Genomic DNA, 19,179 nt, shown 5'->3' with positions numbered 1-19,179 from the left:
CATGAAATTATTCACATACTTAAGTGCAATTCAGTGTCGTTACAGTATTGTAGATCTAGTCACAGGCAGCAGTATCATAAATTTGCTCTGCCACCCCCCGGACCCTACACCCCCCTCGAGCTTACCCCGGGGGTTCCAGATTTTTAAATGTACACGTTTTGTGTCTGGTTTGACTTTTCAACAATGAATATTGACAAAAAACACAATTTGAAAAAAATACGTCCCGTATAGGCATTATATATACACTATATTATACATATACGAGGGGTATTTTTGTCAGTATTTGTTGTTGAAAAGTCAAACCAGACACAATACGTTTACTTTTAACAATCTGGAACCCCTGGGGTAAGTGCTGGGGGGCAAATTTATGATACTGCTGCCTGTGGATCTATTCTGGGGCAATTGCACTTTACCGGCACAAAAAAAGAACGGAAAAGCGAACCATAACCTGCAAAACCTAACTAATAATCCTAAAACCTAATAATCCTTTTTATCCTATACATTTCCTAAATATCGGGGGCTACCGCGCGTTCATATCGTATGCGTTTTTCAACGATATATATATATTGTATGCGTTTTACCCTATGCGTTTTAGGAACCGCCGTAAACACAACTGCGTACCGGTAAAGTGCAATCTAGCCCTAGTCTGTGTGGTAAATCAAGTGTACTGAAGATTATTTTTAATTTCTTGAACATCAATTTTTCACAACAGGTTTACTTCTGCTGCATTTTTAGGGTTGAAAAGCCACAGGTTGTGAACAATTGTGTACATGTATTATATTTCTTAGTTCCTTCCTCACCTGAATAATTTGACAGTGTGTGATGATGAATATGCATTATCGTGCATATCACAATGTGTGGACCTGGAGCTCCTGCAGTTTAGACTCAAAAGGTGGGAGAATTATTATTATTAAGAGCTTAATTCTATGCGTTAATCTCTGACTCACTGAAAAACATATTTTAAAGTTAACATGGTCTTGTGCCATGTGGGTCAACCAGAGTACCTTTTAAGCCCCACCTATAATATCACCACAAAAAACAATTAGATCTATCGTTAAAGTACCTATTCTCGAACGTCACCTTTTTTTCGAACCCTTCATTTGTTTACATTTCATACACATGCGCGCACACGCACTTTGTCACCTTTTTTATGTATCGTCAAGTTACCATTACTGGATCATTACCCATAGCGGATCACTTTGATGTTCAAGTCTACATAAAGAGATAAATAGTTGACATTTTTAGAAGATTATTTGCACACAGCATCTTCAAGGCTTGTTCTTAAAAACGCATTGACTGAATCGTTATCTGAGCTACTCTTTGTCAAACATTTCGGTATGTTTTGCTGACATGTATATACAACTTAGTTGACTTCCGTCTCATTTCCAAATCGAGGTTGAACATTTTTTGCGACCACATGCTATAACTCTGTTGGAAAGTAAGAAGTTTACGCATTAATTTATAAACCATTGAATAGTCTTTGTGCTTGCAAAAGTCCATTTCAGTTTTGATTCGTGTTTAAAATTTTGCAACACCTTAGATAAAATGAAGAATTAAGGCAATAACGGATCAAGCGTGATAATATGCGTATTGATAATATATTATATTAAAATATATGCAAATCTTGTTGATTCTTTCAATAAATGATCTCAATCTGAATGTTTCATTTATGCTCCATGTTCAATATCGATGAATAGATATGATTCAAACAATTTACATATTTAGAATTTTCAACAAATAATTCACACGTCATGCCTAAAGTGTAGATACAAGATAACATATAGAAAACAATTAATAACAAAAACAATGAATATAATTTATAACTGGCAATGATAGGAGGTCATTGTAAACGACACAGTTCATGTTTCAACAGTTCAAATAGGGTGTTAGGTGCCCTCCTGAATGGTTTCAATTGCGTGATCTGTTATGGCTACAACTGATCCGGTAATGCATGAATTCTGACGCGAAAAAAGGTATCACAAATACATTTTGTCTGCGCTTAGAAATAAGACTATGTGCTAAAACAGTTAACCAAGGTCATATTTAATCTTACTGCACCCGATTGTATAAACAGTTATATCGGCGGTTAACCACATACCGGCGGTTAAAAGTCGGTACCATGTTGGTTACTGGTCGGTAAGCGTTTGTATAAAATTTCGTGAGTTATACCGATCGGTTAAAACCCCGTTAAAACATACACTGCTTCCCTAGGTGGGTAATTACAAGTTACCGAGAGGTAACTTACACAAAATGGCCGCGGCGTGCGACATTATAAAAGCTAACCATCAACGACCTTCACAATTTCGAAGAGTAAACAACAAATTGCAGCGACTGACACTTTATCTGACTTAATTTACAGGGCAATACGATTTCCGGACGACAAATTTAAGGACGCACTTAACGTGTTTCTTATATTCTGTTATGGGTATGCCGTGTGTGATCCGATGCATCAAATAATCAATTTAATTGTGGAAATGTTTTGGTTAAAGTTACCGGTGGTTAAATTCCACTATGCGCGGTTAGGTTACTTTGCGGTTAATATCGTGTTTATACAATGGAGTTACCTTGAAGGTTACTTTACCTGAATAACCGCAAACTTACCATGGTTTGAATGTAACCGAGCGGTTACTTTAACCAGCGTTTATACAATCGGGTGCTGGTGTAAAAGAAGTCTCAAACCATTTATTGCTTTTCACCAGAACAACTGTATTACTCTACTGATCAGGTAATGGTAACTTGACTGTATATGTAATTTGTTTATGCCGACTTGCACCTAGCGGCATACCATTGAAAATGCATAAAAAATATGTCGAATTTATAGAGTAATCATAAAACACTTAAATATTGTAGTATTCCTTAATGCTTTTTACATATGTTATGATTTTCATTATAACAACTTATAAAAACATGGTCTTATTCTCGTTCTCAACTTTGCTTGACAAGTCACGTGACCATGGTCAAATCATGGGGTGAATTAATTTTTAATGATGTACACTGAAGGGTTCCAAAGCAGGTACTCGTTGTTTGGGCGGCATTGACAGTTTTACATGATATGGTGGTGCTGGAAACTTGCAAAAAATCTGTAATCAAAAGAGGATTAACATAACAATTAAAGTTGACAGCCATGTAGAGTTCTATGTCAAAAAGAGTTCCTATTAATATGTTTCACCATTTTCAATCTTAATCGTCACTATATTTGACGTGTCAAAAATTCAGAGGTTTCCTCCCCAGACAATTTCTTCCTGGAAGTTTCACTCCATGACCATTTTCCAATTAAATAGATCTAATTATAATTGTTGTTATAAGTGCCTGAAATTTTTCTTTTATTAATTGAGATCATTGAAAAATTGAGTAAAAGCACAGCTTTGATGTTCTTTGATGGTCATTTTTAAGTGAAATAGTATGTTACAAATTAAACTATTATTGTATTAATGAATTGAGTAAAAGTACACTTTTTATGTTCTTTGATGATCATTTTTATTTGGAATAATATGTAACAAAGTAAATAATTATAATTATTGAACTAATGAATTCATTTTGGTACAAACTAATTCAATTATACCTGTATATACTTAAAACATTTTACACTGATTCATTCTGTTATTAGAATTTACTGCAATACTATAATATTATACATACATATCATAGTGATAGACATTTTCGGAGTTTGTGAATTGGATATAATATTCATATTCCATTTTGATGTCTATATATCCCTTCAAACATTATTATTTTCCATCAATTTTTTTACATATTGATTCAGTCTGTCATCAAGGTTATCATACAGTATAATAAAAAGTTGGACACTTATATGTTTAGTTATGCAGAATATTTACTATTGACTATTACTATTTACAATCCCAGTTAAAAAAATAAAAAATTGATTTAATCTGTTGCCATAAAAAAGTGACAGCATTTTAATGTTTTCGCTAATATTAAAGTTACAACACACACCTTACATTATACAATGAATCAGGCACTTATGGTGCAATATACAAGCATTGATTAGATTAGCAAGTGTATTATTCAAGATAACAGCTATTGTATAACAGGTACATTTGGTGCAATATACAGGCCCTTTAATTAATCACCATTGATGAGATTAGGTGACATCTTTAAAGAGGGATAGTCATTCATAAGATTAGATTAGCAGTTTAGCACTTTATCATACAAAAACATTTTTGAATAGTTTATCACTCACTGTATTAATTATTATAAATGAATTGATTTGAATTTACTTTATTAATAGTATTATATAAGGTAGTCATAGATGCATCTGTTGTATTTAACAGGGATGGTTTCAAAAGATATGTTACACTTTCAACATCTTTTTCATTTGTTAATACAAATGGATCTTTCATATATCTTCATGACTAGAATGAAACATGTTGTCAAGTCAAAAGTCAAAATCCTCTTTTTTCACTCTCATATCATAAGATTTATAAAAATTTGTCATTTTGCTTCATTTTAAGTTTGGTATGTTCATTTTGAGATTAAATGTCAGCTTGTGTATGCTAATTATGCCCCCCTTCGAAGAAGAGGGGGTATATTGCTTTGCTCATGTCGGTCGGTATGTCGGTCTGTCGGTCCGTCCACCAGGTGGTTGTCAGACGATAACTCAAGAACGCTTGGGCCTAGGATCATGAAACTTCATAGGTACATTGATCATGACTCGCAGATGACCCCTATTGATTTTGAGGTCACTAGGTCAAAGGTCAAGGTCACGGTGACCCGAAATAGTAAAATGGTTTTTGAATGATAACTCAAGAACGCATATGCCTAGGATCATGAAACTTCATGGGTAGATTGATCATGACTCGCAGATGACCCCTATTGATTTTGAGGTCACTAGGTCAAAGGTCAATGTCACAGTGACAAAAAACGTATTCACACAATGGCTGCCACTACAATGGACAGCCCATATAGGGGGCATGCATGTTTTACAAACAGCCCTTGTTTCAAATAAAATAGTTCACAAAAATCTAGGTTTATTGATATTGTGTTCTGTAAAACTTATATATTTCATATTTTTGCATTTAAAACCATTTTTGTTAATTCGTAAAGTTATTAATTTTTATTTAAATACACAAATTCATTAAAAAAAATAATTTTTTTTTTTGCTTATAAATATTATTAATATCATTTAAATTAGTAAAATATGATTAAGTTTTGATTACATTTGGTAAATATACTATTAATAATGAAATATTGTGCTAGGAAAGTGCAATTCTGTTTTAATTAGTCTATATTAGTTATAATTACAAATTAAAATATCAGTGACATCCAATAATTTGATTATAATACATATGAATGCATGAACAAAATACAAGTTTTGACAGTAACATAGTTTATTTATTTATCATATTTAACTGTAACAAGAAAAACAGTTGTGAAATTGATATAAATGTGATCTAACCTTTTTACAATTCACCAATTTACCCTATTTAATTGGATTAAAAACAACAAACAAGTTCCACAACCCTGCACAGGTTTACTCAAACGAAATAAGGTGTTAATTGTGTATTCAAAATTGGTCTGGATTACACATTATTCCAATCTTGTTTGCATTTGTGCTCCCAAATGAGCAACATGTATAAGATACTTAGTAAGATTTTGAGAATATCTAGTACACCAACATGCACTTATTAATGATTTACGTACATTCCTTACACAGTTTAACAAATGAACCAAAAAAAAACAAAACAGGCTGCTTCATAGATAATGTTACTTTCAGCTGCACTTAAACTAAAATGGGGGGAAGGAAACTTCTTGGGGGAAACGTCTGAAAAAGGTCCCAGAATGGGAATCGAATACTGGTTGCTGGTGTGACTGCACCAAATTGACCTTTATTATCAGGCGATCAATTACTTGTTAATGGAAATCTATGGTGTAAACTTTTTCGCATTATAATTAACATATATTATTTTAATTATGTGTATTGTTTGATTGTGTGCTGAACATCATACACATAGCCAGGGGGGGGGGTGGGGGGGCATTCAAACCCAAATTTTTTAGATCAGTCACTGAGTATGGTCAATGAAAGTGAAAGTTCATATAATAATGCTCTATAGCTCCAGTCTCTTTTAAAAGACAGATACAAAGGCACCAGAATGCAGGATTTTAAGTATCATTGTTTAGGGGTGGACCTTCAACCCCCCCCCCCCCCCCCCCCCCCCCCCCTCCCGAATGCAAGATGTGGCAGCCTCTCCCGCACCTATCCTCTTCGCCACTTTGTTGCTCAATTAACTATCATTAATGGGAAAATACGCATCCCTCTTTTCAAAACCCTGGCTATGGGCCTGATCATAATGAATTGAAACTAAAACATTATAATAATGTATTTATATTTCAGCACTTAAAAAATCTTATCAGATGAAGATCAGTACCATATATTATTGGATGGTTGTACAATACCTGTGATAAACGCTACACAGTGGTGAGTAATTTTCAAATAAAAGGGGACTTGCTCACATACTACCATTTGAACTGTGTCAAAACTAAATGTCTACTGTGCTGTTTTGGGGAATAAAAAGCAACCAAACACCAGGGCTCGCGCTAGTGGGCGACGTGAGCGACTAAGTCGCTTTCTTAAGCCAAACGTCGCTTAAAATTTAAGAAATTGTAGATAAAAAGCGACTTCCAGTCTCCCTCTTATCGAAATGTGTTTACATCCGGTTTTCTAATGTCAAGCTGGTCTGACTCAATTTTCCAATACACACTGTCGCAGCCCGGAGCGTGTCGCAATTGAGCGACAGGTAATTTGAGGTAAACCCCGCCCCGATTCTCCCAACCTCCGAACTTATCGAATTGGCGATCGATATAGACAATTCCAGATTCGATAATATGGGCGCCGCCATATTGGCTATTACGTAACCCGCGATTGAAAACGGTACTGAAGAATTTGACAGATTACAATGTTATCATAGTGTACACCCGCTTTATTCCAATAAACAGTACCGGTACTTTATGACTTCGCACATTAGGATTAAAAACAAGTGAAACATGAAACCAAGTGTTGATATGTATCACATCGTAAATCAATATAATTTGAATTAAAAATATACACGATAGATTCATAAAATATGTGTCTCTGCAACAATATTCAGTGACAACACGTACTGTTTAAAACCGAGTTGGCATTTTCAGCATACCTTTCAGCATAATGCCTTTGTATAAAATTTAATTATTTCTTTATGGAATAAAATTATTCAAGCATAATTATAAAGGTATAGAAATATCTAAAGTGTGAAGTAAACGTTGTGATTTTAGCGTAAATAGTGCCGGAGATATTAACAAAGATCTATCAATATATAAAGATTGGAAACATACATTCAGACCATATTTTTTGGATAGATCTTTGATATTAATAAGATAGATTTAAGATCGATGTAGACAATTAAATTGATATCTGCCTTTGTTTAAGCCTATATTATTTCTTATTAAATGTCGTACTTTCTATACTTTCCGGAGATATTCATTAAGAAACGTTGTAAGATTAAAGACTTAGGACGACTTCTTTAATTGAATAATACATCTCTTTGTTTGTCTAAACAGTTACCATTTCGCTATTAATATTTCCCTTGTAAGTGTCATTTTAAAGGTATTATATACAAATCTAAAGCCGAAATGAAGTTAGTGATTCTAAAATTGTTTCGTAAATCTTTGTTATCGTAACTCTGTAAGATTTTCAGGTAGAGATTTTTTTTTTATTAAAATAATGTATCTAGTTTAGTCTAAAACTAAAGTGGTTTTTAGCAATCTTTTATTTAAAAATCGCTCTCAAGCTAATTAAAAAATAACTAGCCGGAAATGAATTTTGTGATTTAAATGAACAAGTATCGGAGTTATTCGCTTGCAAAACTGTGTAAGATGTCACGATATGTCATACTTTTTTATTGAAAAGGACATATCAGCTTTTGTCTACGACTTTCTTATATTATTATTTAAATAACGTTTTACATGTTGCCTGAAATATTATTAAATTTTCTTAATAACATCTTAATTTACGATTGAAATGTTCAACATGAAAAATAATGAGCCTTAAATAAACTTAAATAGTTCCAATTGTGTTCTCTGGATTTCCTAAACGTATGTCTTTATTAAATGTTCGTAAAACGGTCTTAATTTACGCTTAAAAAATAAAAACACGCACAAAATAAGTGATTTATTTTTCTTTAATTACAGATTATAAATGACAGCAACATACATCTCTTGAAAAAAACATCAGCGATACAGACGCGAACGAATTTTCAATGGGAGGCGATGTTCCAAGTGTGGATCAAAAGCGTTTATGGGTTTGCCCGTGACACCACATGTCTGCACATGTGTTGATACCGAAATTTAGATAAGATATCACGCGTCACCTTTAAATAACATGTTAAATGACAATCAAGACCTTATTCATGCCAGGGACCTACACCTGTTTTGTGTAGGGACCTATGCAGGTTACAATACACTAAATGATCGCTTCATGTAGGCTGTACTCTCTAAAAAAAATATCATAGTTGACAGGAAGGCATGTTTTACACATTTTACCATTATTCGGGTGTTATCTTGCGGAGATAATGGTAGGGCATGAATAGGTGTTCACTACTGAATCCCTGAAATATGATACACGTGAAGACTATAGTAAACCATTGCACTAGAAAAGGTTACATTCCACTAAGAAACGGTCGAAAAAAAAAGTTGCAAAAACAGTCGATTTTGATTTGTGTCAAGTTCTTTCTTGCTTTGTACATGACATATCTTTTTTATTGCATAAATAGATTCCGCTTAGAATGGCCTTTAAGAAAAGGTATGGTTATGGGGGTCTCTTTATAATGTGCAAAATGTTGCATTTATTTTCGCTCAAAGTTGTCGCTTTTACATTGAATTATATAGGGAAACTATTTAGTGTATTATGACCTGCACACATATATAGGTCCATGTTTATTTTTTCAGTACCGTTTTGGAGGCGTGCGAGAGTATTCAGGGGCGGGTATTCCGGGAGGTATCGATTTCTGGGATTGTCTATTGGTCAAGTCAGCATTCAAGTCACATGGTAGCTGGCCAATCAACATTGAGTTTGCGCACACATAATTATGCATGCGCAGACACTGTATACTTGGAAATACACAGTTGATATTGTCGTCTGCCAACACTACATAGCGGCCGATGGCAAACGACGTATTTAAAGATAAACAAATAAAAAGGAGGCTTACAATAAAAAAAATATTTCTAAGTTGATCAAATTACATTTCTACCGACTATCGATCTGAATTAACAAAAGGATGATAATTAAATAATTAGATCTATATCGATGATGTTACACCTTTTTGCCGATTATCGTTTAAAATTAAAAGGTGATAATTAAGTTTTTTTAACCACAAACTATGCTATTGTCAAGTTATATGTCATTTAAATTGTATTTTAATTACGTATTTGCTAGGTTTCCGGTTTTCATTATTTTCCTGTCAAACGATATGCTCAATTTGTTTCATGTGCGTAACGCGTACAATTTTTCGGACTGTAGTTTTTGGATACATTATTTTTCGTCGATTATAATTTAATTTCGAAGTTCTTTAAAGAAAAAATAGAATGAAGAATACAGATGGGGTGATGCAGACGGTGTGGTTTATCATATTTCGAATTGTATTCAGATGAAATTGCGATTGGAAAGACTATTAAAAAAACAAATATTTATTAAGAAAGCATATGCTAAATGTCATTTTTCAAACATAAATATTTATCTGGTCTGACAATTTTATTAAGCTTATGTTATCTACTGCTTCATAAACATATTATCTTCGAAATACTTTAGTCCTATAATATGATATTTACATCAAAATGGATTGAATATAGAGCTAGTAAAATTTAAGCTATTTATCTGTGGTGTCTATTATTACTTGGTTAATAAGAACAGCTGGAAAAATTAAGATACACAAAAGAAATATACAGTGGTATACTTCAATAATGTGATACACATATATGTGTGTTGTAATGCCCTACATGCAAATCCTTGTGTCTGAGTCTCTCCACTACTCCCTAGAGACTCCTCACTTCTCCCTAAATCAGTGTCCAGAGTGGTCACTTCTCCCTAAAATTTGAGCCCAGAGTGAGCCCTGCTTGATACTGTATTTTGGTATGCATTATGTGGTTATGTGTTCTAGATAGTAAAATTATTGTATTTATTTCATCGTTGACCTATGATCCTTAAATGACGGGCATAATTTGATATCAGCACAGAGTGTCATAAGATTTGGTATGTGGCATCCATCAACAATGTTTATTTATTATAAATGACACTGAACTGCGAAGTATCCGTCTACGGTATGCGACAGGCTCAACAGTGCTCGACAAGCTCCGTGAATGGGCCTTAGCACCCATAGCTGCTGCAATGAAACACTGCTAACATGGGCATTGGTGCAACCAACCAAAACATTTTTAAAAAGTCGTCTGTCTTATCATCGTAATGTATACCAGTTTCACCTATTTATATCACCTGCTGGTACTCAAAAGGTTGTATAACATTAAATGATTAAAAGAAATAATATAAAAAAAGTTACGTGGGGACTGTTTTTAGCAAAAAGTTTTTAGTGGTTCGAAAAAGTTTTTTCGAAGGATTCGAGAATTTATTGAAATTTAAATTTTTTCTGCAGGGTGGGGAGTTTATGTCTGGATTAAAATGGGATTGTAAATAGATACCTTGGATGTTATGTTTGGGCGTAAAGCGAGGCGTGTAATCAGACCATCTAATATTTCTATTGAAGATGTTAAATAAGACTAGATAGTGAATTGTTGAAGAATGTCATCTTCTTTTTTGCACCTCAATTTCTTCAAGGTGTGACATTTATCATTGCTTAGTCTCATGTTCATGTGAAATTTGGTAATAAATAAAATATTTTCGTGTCTCAGTACAATTAAAGTGGAAACTATTTGACAAAAAATGTATTTTTCTAATATTTATTTGATTGACGTGCTGTAGTAATTTCCCCAAGTTATGCTTGCTATTTGGTTTTATTGTGTTTATGAAATTTACAACATGTTTATTTTTTTGCATTTATCCAAGAAACCTTTGATGAGATTGTTGAAAATTTGATGATAAAAAATATAGGTCAATATATTTAAAATGCCATAGCAACCATAAACATAATATATGGCTGTATATTTTGCAAATATGTTATGTTTAAATTATTCAGAACTTGATTTAAGATTTGTGGAATGTTTATTAGATATTTTTATATAAGGTATTACTTTATTGGTATTTTTATCACTGTTAGACTCGAGCATGACTATTTATAAACATGATACTAAGCTATTAAATTCGTTTTAATGCCCATTACACATAGTTAACATGTGGAAACACTATGAAATTAAATTGACAGTGTTTTTTTTTCATTTTTACTAATGATCCAAACATTGATAATGTTCACTAAAACAAAAAAATCATATTATGTTTACCTTAATTGATGACCCCTTTAAAAGTAGTGGGTAAACTATAAACCAATTTTAGGAAACCTTTCAAAATGGTGTTGAGATGTTTTTAATTGGAAAGTATTATGTTATTGTTTGTGACGGCAGTCTGGCGTATTAATCAATAAAACATGCTTGAAATTAAAGTATTGAATTTTAAAGCATTGTTAAACAACACTTAAAAGGGTACTTAAATATACAGAGTTAAAAGTTTATCATTGTAGAGTTAGACATCATGATCCATTAATTATAAACTTCACTGAAGAATATATGAGTTGTTTTAGCTGTGAAACTCATTTAATTATAATAAATGAACAGGTATCATGCACTCAGGTATATAACATACACAGTAGATTTGCTTGTAAACAGGCCAATATTGTATTAAGTTCAGTATTTAAGAACAAATACTTGATTATCACATTGTATTCAAAGTAAGGTTGTCTGATAATAAATGTTAAATGAAATGAAATGAAATAATACATTTTTAAATTGATTGAGGTACATTACCCTAGTTGCTCTCTGGGATGGCATGCTCAATGATGCTGAATCTTTAATAAAGTGTTTGCTTGAGTTACAATTTAGTATTGGATTGTAGGTTACAATCTAGTATTGGATTGTAGGCTTATTTGAGCATTGCTATGGGAAAACAGGGTTAAATGCATATGCTTAAGGTGTCGTCCCAGATCACCTTGTGCAATCCACACAGGCTAATCAGGGACAACACTTTCTGCTTTTATGGTATTTTTCATTTAAAGGAAGTCCCTTCTAAGCAAAAATCCAGATTTGGCAGAAAGTGTCGTCCCTGATTAGCCTATACAGACTGCACAGGCTAATCTGGGACTGCATTTAATGTACATGCATTTTATTATTAAGCCCTGTTTTCCCAGAGCACGGTTAATTTATTTGTTGAATTTGATTTGTCTCCCTTTAAACCTAACATTGAACATAATAAAGAGTTGAAGTAAGAACACGACTTTTTATGCCCCCAACGGGCGGAATATAGTTTTCGCATTGTCTGTCTGTCTGTTTGTCTGTCTGTCTGTATGTCTGTCCGCTCTCTGTTTCAAGTAGTTCTCATCCAATCTTCACTAAACAGAAGTTGAACTAGATAATGTCTAGGCCAAGTTCAAACATGGGTCGTGGCGGGCCAAAAACTAGGACACGGGGTCACTTAGTGCGTTTCAAACATTCATTATGGTATCCGCTCTCTTATTTAAGTAGTTTTCATCCAATCTTCCCCAAACTTGGTCAGAAGTTGTATCTAGGTAATGTCTATGCCAGTTCGAATATGGGCCATGCTGGGCCAAAAACTACGTCACAGGGTCACTTAGTGTGTTTTAAACATTCAGCATGGTGTACGCTCTCTAATTCAAGTAGTTTTCATCCGATCTTCACCAAACTTGGTCATAAGTTTTATCTAGATGATCTTTAGGCCAAGTTCGACATGGGCCATGCCAGGCCAAAAACTAGTAAGTATAAGAAAAAAAAAATTCTACAGTTGACAAGAAGATATGTGCATTCCTGTTATTTGCATGCAAAGAATTGGCAGAAAAAACCATCTACAAACTGCAGCAGATAACATATGTAACAAACAACAAAATTTAATTATTGAACATCTGTTATGCAGCAATTAATAGTTTAATAAAATAAAGGCGATGTATATCTCAAAAACATATACACAGTTATGCTTTTATGTAGTGACAAAGTTACAGTTGGGGCATCCGTGTCGTGGGGACACATTTTTTGTTGTTTTAATATTTTGTTAAATGGTTTTTGGTTGTATAAAATAAAGATTGTCTCTGATGATGCATTACTTGTTTGATTCATCAATATAAATCATATTATGTTAACAGCTTGGCTTTGTTAATGATTGCGAAGTAAGTAGTTAGGCCATAAAAGCTTTCTTTTAATCATCAATCTCAATAAGTGATCATTTCTTCAAAACATCATGATTGGTGTTGTCTGTTGTACAAATTATTTATTAATCACTCACATTTATACACATGTATGTGGACATTTTATTCATATATAGATACTACTCTCTTGCATCACTTTCATTCAGCTATTAATTATAATTTATTCGAGTGGAATTCATTTTATAAGGGTAACTGTAGAAGGTGCGGAATATGCATGTATTCATGGATAATAAAATTGCATATACCAATAATGAAAATTGAGAATTATGTTTTTCAATAAATAATTACAATGGTGAGGGGGGAGGGGGGTTGAAGGAGGATGACAACTTTTTTTTGTCATTGATAAATAGAACAATAAATGATAGTTACCATAATTGTGTGATTTTGTAACTTCCAAGAATACTTAAATACAAATTAAATGACCAAGAAGCAATATGATGACATCATGATCATCAACAACAATGACAATTATAATAATAATAATTGCAAAATCTCATGGTAATAGCTTGCATGTAGAAAACTAAAGAAAAAATGTTTTGTAAGTGATATGTATGTGAGGTCTAACTCTTTCAGTGCTGGAACCGAAATTTGAAGACGCCTTTGCGAACAGTTTTGATCCAGATGAGACGCCACAGAACATGGCGTCTCATCAGGATCCAACTGTTTGCTATTCTGATAGTATTCTTTGAAAAAAACTAAGAAAATGCTAGTTTTAGAAATTCAGCAGACGGCATTTTAGCAGACGACAAGTTTCCCAGCATGCAAAGGGCTAAAGTAATAGAGGACAGAAATAATTTCATGTTGAATTGCAGCTTTGCAAAAATTGGTCCCTGCAAATGTCACAGATTACTATTATCTGGGGACTCACATTTCAATCTGCCCATTAACAATCCTGTGTATGAAGTTTCCGATGTCACGCCAGGCGGGTTTCCCCCTATGGCCCACGGCTTGAATATTAATTATTTGTAAACTGTTGCAACAAGGGTCAATATTTTGAGAAAAATAAACTTACTGGAAATCGTTCAATGTAATCCTGATCCGGCGACATATGTTTCAATTATTGTTGTTAATGCTTTTGACACCAAATGAACTTGATATTGGAAAGGGTTTTACATGAAATAAGTATCATACCTTGCTTGCTAAACAGTTGGTTATGATAATTTTCAAGTGTAAGATTTCTTAATCAATTAGAGAACTCTAAAAAAAATTTGCGTTGATATTTGGGACAATTAAGTGTCATTAATCTTAGTAAAAAATTTGTCATTAATGATGAAAGTAACAAAATGGATGTACATGTATGATGATCCAGTTAATTAAACTCAAATGTCAATACTATAGATCTCAGCAAAAACTGCTTGAAACAAGGGCTGTTTGTAAAACATGCATGCCCCCCATATGGGCTGTCCGTTGTAGTGGCAGCCATTGTGTGAATACGATTTTTGTCACTGTGACCTTGACCTTTGACCTAGTGACCTGAAAATCAATAGGGGTCATCTGCGAGTCACGATCAATGTACCTATGAAGTGTCATGATCCTAGGCAAAAGCGTTCTTGATTTATCATCTGAAAATCATTTTACTATTTCGGGTCACCGTGACCTTGACCTTTGACCTTGTGACCTCAAAATCAATAGGGGTCATCTGCGAGTCATGATCAATCTACCTATGAAGTTTCATGATCCTAGGCGTATGCGTTCTTGAGTTATCATCCTAAAACCATTTTACTATTTCGGGTCACCTTGACCTTTGACCTAGTGACCTCAAAATCAATAGGGGTCATCTGGGAGTCATGATCAATCTACCCATGAAGTTTTATGATCCTAGGCGTATGCGTTCTTGAGTTATCATCAGGAAACCATTTTACTATTTCGGGTCACCGTGACCTTGACCTTTGACCTAGTGACCTCAAAATCGATAGGGGTCATCTGCGAGTCATGATCAATCTACCCATGAAGTTTATGATCCTAGGCGTATGCATTCTTGAGTTATCATCCGGAAACCATTTTACTATTTCGGGTCACCGTGACCTTGACCTTTGACCTAGTGACCTCAAAATCAATAGGGGTCATCTGCAAGTCATGATCAATCTACCCATGAAGTTTCATGATCCTAGGCGTATGCGTTCTTGAGTTATTATCTGAAAACCATTTTACTATTTCGGGTCACCGTTACCTTGACCTTTGACCTAGTGACCTCAAAATCAATAGGGGTCATCTGCAAGTCATGATCAATGTACTTATGAAGTTTCATGATCCTAGCCCCAAGCGTTCTTGAGTTATCATCCGGAAACCACCTGGTGGACGGACCGACCAACCGACAGACCGACATGTGCAAAGCAATATACCCCCTCTTCTTCGAAGGGGGGCAGAAAAATGTATGATGGTTTGAATATTCCCCTGTCTTACTTATATAAGTATTACACAAATATACATTAATTCCACAATTCAGGGCATTCTACATGGAAGATTGATGTTAAAAACAAGGGCTGTTTGTAAAACATGCATGCCCCCCATATGGGCTCTCAGTTGTAGTGACAGCCATTTTGTAAATATGTTTTTTGTCACTGTGACCTTGACCTTTGACCTAGTGACCTGAAAATTAATAGGGGTCATCTGCGAGTCATGATCAATGTACCTATGAAGTTTCATGATCCTAGCCATAAGCTTTCTTGAGTTATCATCGGGAAACCATTTTACTATTTCGGGTCACTGTGACCTTGACCTTTGACCTAGTGACCTGAAAATCAATAGGGGTCATCTGTCAGTCATGATCAATGTACCTATCAAGTTTCATGATCCTAGGCATAAGTGTTCTAGAGTTATTATCCGGAAACCATTTTACTATTTCTGGTCACCGTGACCTTTGACCTAGTGACCTGAAAATCAATAGGGGTCATCTGCTAGTCATGAACAATCTACCCTTCAAATTTCATGATCCTAGGCATAAGCGTTCTTGAATTATCATCCGGAAACCATTTTACTATTTCAGGTCACAGTGACCTTGACCTTTGACCTAGTGACCTCAAAATCAATAGGGGTCATCTGCGAGTCATGATCAATGTACCTATGAAGTTTCATGATCCTAGACCTAAGCGTTCTTGAGTTATCATCCGGAAACCACCTGGTGGACCGACCGACAGACCGACATGTGCAAAGCAATATACCCCCTCTTCTTCGAAGGGGGGCATAATAAGCCTAAAGTATTTGGCTACTGTAACGTATTTGACTACAATATATTCACTCTTACAATGAAAAGAGTTTATCTTGATCAACATTTAATGAACAATACTGAAATCTTACGCTGGTGGATGTAACAATATACGCTTAGGTCCATTAAACATTTCCCATCATTTGAATAGGAGAAATTCATTACCCCTAGGGCATTTTGAGTTACGTGCTTTCTTCTCAAATAACGGTAATGAATAATGGAATGTATAACACAAGTTGGCTGTTTTTTTACGCCCATGGTGATGTCAAAATGGTGTGGTTTATCATATTTCGAATTGTATTCACATGAAATTGCAATTGGAAAGACTATAATAACAAATAATGATTAAGAAAGCATATGCTAAATGTCATATTTCAAACATAAATATATATCTGATCTGACAGTTTTATTAAGCTTATATTACCTACTGCTTCATAAACATATTATCTAGAAATACTTTAGTCTATATAATATGATATTTACATCAAAATGGATTGAATATAGAGCTAGTAAAATTTTAGTTATTTATCTGTGGTGTATATTATTACTTGGTTAATTAGAACTGCTGGAAAAATTAAATTAATTATGTGTACTACAGTGGTATACTTCAGTAATGTGATACACATATATTTGTGTTGTAATGCCCTGCATGCAAACCCATGTGTCCGAGTTTCTCCACTTCTCCCTAGAGTCTCCTCACTTCTCCCTAAATCAGTATCCAGGGAGAAGTCACTTCTCCTAAAAATTTGAGCCCAGCGTGAGCCCTGAACACACGCGTATTTTCAGTTTGGTTTGCAATAATTTATTGGATTAATTGACAAAAGTATATAGCCTGTTTATAAAAATTAGTGTGAACCCATAAAAAGAGTTTTTTTGTTTTTAAAATAAGCAATATAAAAAGCATTAGTTATGTTTAGTATAGAACACTGCAAGATAAGAACAATTAACTATTGCTTTTAATAAATTGTATTAACTGAAAGATTTAGCTATGTCTAAGAGTTTAATATCATATAATAACGAGTAAGAGTGTACATTAATGACAACAAAAACCTATTTATACACCACAGTGGGAAATCTTTGCCTTGCTTTGGGGAAAACTCCAAAAACTCTAAAAGTTGGGGAATGTGGCTGAATATCTCCTAATATTTTGCTAAAAAAAACTTCAGGTGATGTGTTCCACAATATCTTATTTATTTTCTAAAACAGTTAAGAAACTAAGAAGGACTATGGTTTAAATGTATAGACTTAAAAATCTAAAATCACTGTTTATTAAATCATTACATTATTACTGTTTAGATGGAGTATATTTTCTGGGGAAGGTATTTTGAGAAATTCATTTTGTAAATTGAGTTTTGTTTGTTAAGTCCTTATCTTTATTTAATTTTGTTCTTATTGTTACAGCTGACTTCAAAATTATGTGAATGCAGTCTTCGAAATTAGCTTTGAAAAGTCACATGCCAGTCGGGCCAGTTACTTAAGAATTTTTACATGCCCAACATATTTTTTACATGCCCAAACTTTTTTAACCAAAATTATAACAAATCACAACATTTTAACACTTACATGCTACACATAGTAAAGCAGAACATTTGTTTCAATAGTAGTGAATACAACTACATCTTATCAGTCACTAGAATTAAGACGGTCGATCGTTACACCAGTGCTCTTGAAAAGAGAGTTCTCTGGTGTCCTCGCACCATTTCTTGGCTTCCTTTTTCTCTAAATCATTGTCAATTTTCTATTTTGGAAGTGCTTTATCGGGCTTAGCCCCATCAACATACCTAAGATACTGCATAGCCTCTATGTCGACAATGACATTTGTTAACATTGACAAAAACGGAAGCGTATTACTTGATTGAAACGATCGGTTCAAAAAGCATCTTCTCGATTAATGTCAATAGAAACCGTCGATAAGGACCGAATGTGACCGAACTGCATCGGTCAAAAACAATAACGATGACGTGTGCAAGCAGGTGTGTGTTGTTAAACCAATCGAATTTCATTTCAACTTACGGCAAGGTGTTTGTTCGCAAAATTGAAAAATAGATCTGCAAATATCAAGAACCGCTTACGATATTTTTTTATAAACTGTCAATTGGCTTCAATAATTTACATGCCCGGCGGGCCACAAACGTGAATTTTTGTATGTGCCCGGCAGTAATTTTACTCGCCACGGGCGATCGGGCGTGTGCTAATTTCGAAGACTGTGAATGTTCAATGTCATGGTAATTAAGACACTTAAAATCATGTTATATCCATAATGACCTTCCAGCCATTAGTTAGGACTCAGTAACATGTTCCTTTTTTGCCAATTTCTCATTGTGTCTTGTATATTTTATGTCATTTATTGAATAATGATAAAATAACATCACATTTACTATTTATGAGATATTTTCGATTAAAAAAGTCATTTTTGTTGCCATAGTTTCAATGAGGCATGCAATAGTTTTTGGTATTTTTTATGCCCCGGATGGTTGGCATATAGTTATCACACTGTGCATCTGTCTGTCACACTTTAATAAATATGCTCATAAGTCTATGTCGCTTCAGATGTAACCTTCATTTTTGGTATGAATGTGTACATGGACAAGGCCTTTCCATACCCAC

At 34.0% G+C, this 19,179-nt stretch overlaps 1 long non-coding RNA gene across 1 annotated transcript in view; it reads left to right on the top strand.

Annotated features, from left to right (window-relative positions):
* Window positions 1-262: 262 nt before the first annotated feature.
* The window catches only part of LOC127836444 (uncharacterized), a 59,233-nt gene continuing 40,316 nt past the window's right edge, over window positions 263-19,179 (top strand). The window contains exons 1-2 of the long non-coding RNA XR_008028766.1: window positions 263-892; window positions 6,353-6,436. This is a non-coding gene — a long non-coding RNA (uncharacterized LOC127836444). The remainder of the gene's footprint in view (window positions 893-6,352; window positions 6,437-19,179) is intronic.

This window comes from Dreissena polymorpha, chromosome 6 (assembly GCF_020536995.1).
Source record: "Dreissena polymorpha isolate Duluth1 chromosome 6, UMN_Dpol_1.0, whole genome shotgun sequence".
Taxonomy (NCBI): domain Eukaryota; kingdom Metazoa; phylum Mollusca; class Bivalvia; order Myida; family Dreissenidae; genus Dreissena; species Dreissena polymorpha.
This window is presented reverse-complemented; position numbering and strand designations above follow the sequence as displayed.